Genomic DNA, 6,999 nt, shown 5'->3' with positions numbered 1-6,999 from the left:
TGAGGGTAGGACGCTACCTACCCACATTACAGTATATGAGGGTGAATAAATAATAATTTTTAAAAAGTCCAAAAGTCAGTTTTTAAATGAAACTCACTCCAATCTTCTTTACAAGAGTTTGTAGAAGAGGTCAAAGAGACCAATAAGAAACAGACCAAGACATCAAAGGGGGGATTTTGGTTCAAGACAATACCTGTGAACCCTCTAAGTGGAAGGTACTTCCTGATGTCAGCAGTTTTGTTCTCTAATGATATGTGGACAGATTGAGTGAGCAAGAAGATGATAAACCAAGACTTCAAGATCAGATGTGCTAATATCCATCTCAGTGGAACTCTATACAAGAAAACTCAGTTTTAGTGTTCAATGAGAAAATATTCAGCAGCAGGGAGAAAAGTTAAACAGAGTCAAAGCACTAAAATGATGGAGAATGGAGAAAGTTCAGGATAATCATTAGTGAATTATCACTACCTATTAAGTAACTAAAGCCTAAAGTCTGATGATCATTACCTAACCTAGATTTTCCAGTTGCATTCACTAAGATAAGGTCACTTCTTTCTACAAGTAGGGAATGCTTTAAAAATATGTATTTCATAGGAGACATTCAAATGTTTTGTACCTTGGCATCACCTTTGATCACATCCTCTTTGAGGCTGGCTAACTGGTTGGTTGATTGATGGAACAATTTATACCTTGAAAACAAGGGGGAAATAAATAAGCTGGGAGGAGGGAGAAGTTGGGGTGGAAACAGGAAACAATCTATTCAGATACCAACTATGAAAGTGAGGAGAAAAAAGAAAGTCCAGTCAGTCACTTTTCCAACCAAAATCACTCCGATGTTCTTTGCAAAATGAGAAAAGTCAGTGTGTCCTACCGAGACTTCTGGCCAAGATGGCAGAGAGAAGTCAGGTACTGTAATAAGAAGGTCTGATTTTCCCTCAGAACTAATATGAAATGAGCCTCTTAACAGAATTCAAATCCACAAAACCCAGAGAAGACAAACAAGGTCTGTCTCAGAGGAATGTAGGTGAGCCAGGGGCAGAGAGCAGAGAGCCAGTGCAGGAGCAGTGGGTAAGATCTGGGACTAACTTCAGAACAGCTGAGAAAGCTTTTGGCTTTATAACTGGACAGGAGAGCTCCAGCAAGTTTGGAGGGAAAGCTCCAGCACAGCTGCTAGATAACAATCTGGTCAGCTCTACTCACCTGGAAGACCAGGGCTGTGGACCTGTATTTTCAGTGGAGTCCCATATTTCCAGTTGAGCTCCCCCCCAATCCCTGTGAGAAGAAAGGGACTCTTCCCAGAACAAACACAATAGCAACCTCCACACCCTGCCAAGTTCAGGTAGGAGCAACAGAACTCTCTCAGTACAGAATGAATAATAAGATTAACTTACATAGACTGAGGACCCAGCCCACATTGTTCAAGGATAATTCAGACTCTACTGCTCCCCTCACCCCCGCCCAGACCTAGGGAGTGGGCAACAAATCAAGGTCACAAACACTCGAGAGATAGCCTCTAGCACCCCCTACTGGGCAGCCCACTTGGAGTTACTAAACCTAGTGAGCTAAGCCTTTAGGATTTTCAAAACCAAAGGTCTGTGAACCAGCCCCTCCTCCAATACAAGATCCTAGGAAAATGAAGAAAGTTCAGTAAAGGGGAGGGGGTCCATTGAAAACTATCTATTTATTTATTCTTATTTTGTACAAATAATTTTTATACATTACTAAAATATTCTTAAGAGTAAACATAATGCCCCCTCCCCCCCAAGAAAATATAGACCCACATAAGCAATAAGGTAAAGGGGAGAGAAAAAATTAAAATTAAAATTAATAATAATAATAATAATAATAATAATAATATTGTAGGTATGACCAGGTGGCGCAGTGGATGGAGCACTGGCCCTGGAGCCAGGAGCACCCAAGCCCAAATCTGGCCCCAGACACCCAACAATCACCCAACTGTGTGACCCCATGCAAGCCACCCCAACACCATTGCCCTAAAAAACAAACAAAAAAAGACCCAAAATAAAATAAAATAGTAATAATAATAGTAGGGGTGGCTGGGTGGCAGACAGATCACTGGCCCTTGAGCCAGGAGCACCCAGGTCCAAATCCAGCCTCAGATACCCAGCTGTGCAGCCCCAGGCAGGCCACCCAGTCCCATTTGCCCTGCAACACCCCCCCAGAAAATAAGAATAATAAAAAAATGTGCTTCAGTCTGTGTTCCAACACCACTAGCTCTGTTGCGGGTGGATCACATTCTTTAGGATAAGTCCATCACAAAAGTTACTTCCATATTTTTCCACCATTGCCATTGCTGATCGCAATTCCCTCCATTCATACTTCTCTACTACCATGAACTATATTTTCTCTCTCCTTTCACTCTGTCTCTGCTGTAGGGTAGTTGAGTGGCACAACAGACAGATCCCTAGCCCTGGGGCCAAGAGGCCCCAAACCCACATACCACCCCTTAACCAGCATCCACCTGGCCCTATGGTCCTGGACAGGCCATCCAATCCCAGCCCCTTGCAAAAAGCAAAAAAGAAAATGTGTTATATCTGACCACTCTCCCCCCATGGTCCATCCTCTCCTCCATTACTCACATACCCCCCCCCCTTCCCCCTGTCCCCCTTCTCTCCTTCTTATTCTTGATGTCTATACCCCATTGAGTATATATGCTGTTTCCTCTCCTAGCCACCTCTGGTGAGGGCAAAGATTCCCTCATTCCCCCTAGCCTTCCCCCCTTCCATATCATTGCAATATCTCATTGTAATAAAGAAAAATCTTATTATATGAAATATCTTAGCCTATTCCTCCTCTCCTTTTTCTTTCTTCTATTACATTTCCCTTTTATCTATTGACTCCATTTTTATACCACAATATATCTTCAAATTCAATTTTCTCCTGTGCTTCATCTATAAAAGCTCCTTCTACCTGCTCTATTAAATGAGAAGGCTCATATGAGTATTATCAGTATATTTTTCTATGCAGGAATACATGCAATTCATCATCATTAAGTCCCTCACATTTTCCCCCTCTCTTCCACTCTCTATGCTTAACCTGAGTCCTCTATTTAAAGATCAAACCTTCTGTTCAGCACTGGTCATTCTAACAGGAACATTTGAAATTCCCCTGGTTCATTGAAAGTCCATCTTTTTCCCTGGAAGAGGACATTCAGTTTTACTGGGTAGTTGATTCTTGGTTGCATTCTAAGCTCTTTTGCCTTCTGGAATATTATATTGCAAGCCCTATAAGCTTTTAATGCAGTTGCTGCTAAGTCCTGTGTGATCTCAACTGCAGCTCCACAATATTTGAGTTGTGTCCTTCTGGATGCTTGTAATATTTTCTCTTTAACTTGGGAGTTCTGGAACTTGGCTATAATATTCCTGGGGGTTATTTTTTTTGGATCTCTTTCTCAAGGAGATTGGTAGATTCTCTCAATTTCTATTTTGGCCTCTGCTTCTAGGATATCAGGGCAATTTTCCTGTAATAATTCTTTGAAAATATGTCAAGGCTCTTTTCCTGGTCATGACTTTCAGGTATTCCAATAATTTTTAAATTATCTTTCCTAAATCTGTTTTCCATATCAGTTGTTTTTTCTTAATTTTTTTTTGCAAGGCAAACGGGGTTAGGTGGCTTGCCCAAGGCCACACAGCTAGGTAATTATTAAGTGTCTGAGACCAGATTTGAACCCAGGTACTCCTGACTGCAGGGCCAGTGCTTTATCCATTATGCCACCTAGCTGCCACAGTATTTTTTCAATGAGATGTTTCACATTTTTTTCTAATTTTTCATTCTTTTGGTGTTGAAGTATTGAGTCCTGATTTCTCATAAAATTAACAATCTCCCTGAGTTCTAGTCTTTGTCTGAAGGATTTGTTTTCCTCAGAGAACTTTCTTATCTCCTTTTCCATCTGGCCAATTGTGCTTTTTAAAGCATTCTTCTCCTCAATAACTTTTTGAATTGTTTTATCCATTTGACCTAAGCTGGTTTTTAACATGTTATTTTCTTCAGCATTTTTTTCGAATCTCCTTGACTAAGCTGCTGACTTCATTTTCATGTTTTTCCTGCATCTCTCTCATTTCTTTTCCCAATTTTTCTTCTATCTCCCTCACTTGATTTTCAAAGTCTTTTTTGAGCTCTGTCATGGCCTGAGCCCAATTTCTGTTTTTCTTGGAGTCTTTAGATGCAGAAGCTTGTACCTCCTCATCTTCAGAATGAGTGTTTTGATCCTTCTTGGGATCACAGGCAAAGTATTTCTCTTTTTTCTCTGCTTACTCATTTTCCCAGCCTGAGCCTGGTTTTGGGGGTGCTTCCTGAGCTTTTGGGAAACCCCCACAAGGATCTCAGTGTGTAAGGCTCTGTCCTCCCTCCTGATCTGTGAATGACCATAAGTGCCCCCCTCTGCCATGGGGATGAGGTTGGGGGGGGCCTAGACTGCGATCAGAATCTGAATGTGGTCAGAACCCCAGAGTCGTGTTCTAGGGGCAGAGGATAGAGCTCTGCAATCTCTCTCCACTCCCCTCCCTAGGCTCAATGGGCTCATGCCCTGGGGGCTCCTGCTTAACAGCTCTGCCTTCTTCTGGTTCCTGGATCTGGGCTGCCATGACCTCACTGCTCACTGTGTGCCCTGAGGGCTGTTCCCGCAAGTTGTGCCCAGTGCTCCCCGGGGTGTAAGTCAGGAAACTGCCCCTGCTGCTGTGAGCCACAGCTCCCAGTGACCTGGGGCTGCCTCCAGAAGGCTGAAGTTCCTTCACTCTGGTGGGCTACCCCTCTGACGCCATGAAGCCTAACCTTTCCACTCTTTTTCAGGTTACCTTGGGTTGGAGAATTGCCTCACTGGATCCCTCTGTGGGTTCTGTCTCTCGAAAATGTAGTTAGAGCCCTTAGTTTATAAGTTTTGCTCCAGAGCAACTGAGGGAAGGTCCTCTCCTGTTGCCATCTTGGCTCTGCCCCCAAAATCTAATCATTTTTAAAACTACTTCCATTTTCTTTGTCAGAGTGTATAGAAGTGTTCAAAGACATTGATGAAAATAGGTTAAGACATCACAGGATGAAGTGTGGGACTATGGCTCAGGGCAATATGAGCATTGTAAGTAATAATTTCCTGATGCTTAGGCTTTGAGCTTCAGTGATGAGTAGAAAGAGAGACTATATGACACAAAGGATGAGCACCAGGGACAGAGGTTGACTAGCTAGCTTGTTTAGTTGGTAGTTTTTAGATTTTTCAAGGCAATGGGGTTAAGTGGCTTGCCCAAGGCCACATGGCTAGGTAATTATTAAGTGTCTGAGGCTGGATTTAAACTCAGGTACTCCTGACTTCAAGGCTAGTGCTCTATTCACTGCACCACCTAGCCGCCCCAGTTGGTAATTTTTAGAATTAGATACTAAAGGAAAAATAAAGACAAGAGGATACCTATCTTGCTTCCTGCTATGTGAGTAAGCAAGCAAGGAAAAAGAAAGTCAGAATCATTTTTCAAACTAAACTCCCAGAATTTCCTTTGTAAGATATTGTAGAAAAAGTTAGAAATTTTGAAAAGAACAGACTAAGACTTCAAAGGATGAAGTTTGGGACAATTGGCTAAGGGCTAGAGATGTAAGCACTTGGGGTGACAGGTAATTTCTGATATCTGGAGCTTTGTCTTTCAATGACAAGTTAGAAGGCTTGAATGAGTCCAAGGATGAGAAGCAGAGAGTTCTAGATGAGAAGAAATCATAATCATTTCAATTGGATTCCAGTACAATCCAGTACAATCAAGGTCTTTAATTCTAATAATGAGCAGATCCAACAATAGGCAAAAAAAAATGTGCGGACTCAAGAGCACCATAATGATGAAGAAAGGAGACAGTTAGGAACAATCTTTCTGTAATCTAGCCACCCATCCATCTTTTGTCACACAAGTATCATTCCCCAGATCAATCATTTTAATTGTGTCTGCCTCTTCATGACCCTAACTGGGATTTTCTTGGCAAAGATACTTGCCAAATTAGACAAACTTTCTATGCTGTGGTTCATGGAGACATGAAGAGTATGACAGAACTGAATTATTAAACAACAAAAACATCACTCCCAAGTAACTTAACACCTAAAAATTCCATAAGCAGACTTATCCTTAGGCTTACTGATCAGTATGCAGCCCTACTAAACCTACCTAAGCAGATTCACTTTCCTGTTGCACTCAGTCAAAAGTAACTTCTTCATCCAGGTAGGGAATGCTTTTAAAAATATGGGAAATGCAAATCACCTGGACCTTAGAACCATCTTTTTCCCACCAATTCTTTGAGATTAACTAATTGGTTAATTGATTGGGTGGTGGTTTTAATATTGAATACCAAAAGAGAAATGGATGGGAGGGGTGGGCAAGGGACAAACTAACCTCATTCCTACTACGTGATTGAGAAAGTGAGAGAAAAGAAATTCACTCCAATGTTCTTTGTAATTTTGTCGAAGAGGTCAAGGAGATTGTTAAGAATAGATCAAGACACCACTGGGTGATAGTTTTGAGCATCTGAGGTATCTGGTAATTCCTCATTGCTGGAACATTGTTCTTCAATGTGAAGTAGTTAAAAGACAGATTGAATGAGTTGAGGATGAGAACCAAAGACTTCTGGATAAGATGCAATATTATACATAACATCAGGACTCATCTACAAGAAAGCTCAGTGCTGCAAAGAACATGGTACAGCAGATAGAAAATGAGAGCAGAGTCAAGAGCTCCACAATGGCATAAAAGGGAATGGGTCTGAACAGTCATCCTCTAATCTAGCCAACTGTCCTTTGTCATAGAGGTGTGACACTTTGGTAATTTCAGTTGTATCTGACTATGATCCCATTTGTGGTTTTTGTGGCAAAGATACTGGTTAGAAGAGCCTGAAATGCTATGACCAATGAGGTCACAAAGAGTCAGACATGAGGAGATGACTGATCAACAACATACATCATTGTCTATTAAGTAACCAGTGCCTAAAATCCTATAATTAGGCTCACTACTAAGCTTGCTG

Source organism: Macrotis lagotis, chromosome 1, assembly GCF_037893015.1.
Source record: "Macrotis lagotis isolate mMagLag1 chromosome 1, bilby.v1.9.chrom.fasta, whole genome shotgun sequence".
Taxonomy (NCBI): Eukaryota; Metazoa; Chordata; class Mammalia; order Peramelemorphia; family Peramelidae; genus Macrotis; species Macrotis lagotis.
Note: the sequence above shows the minus strand (reverse complement) of the source record.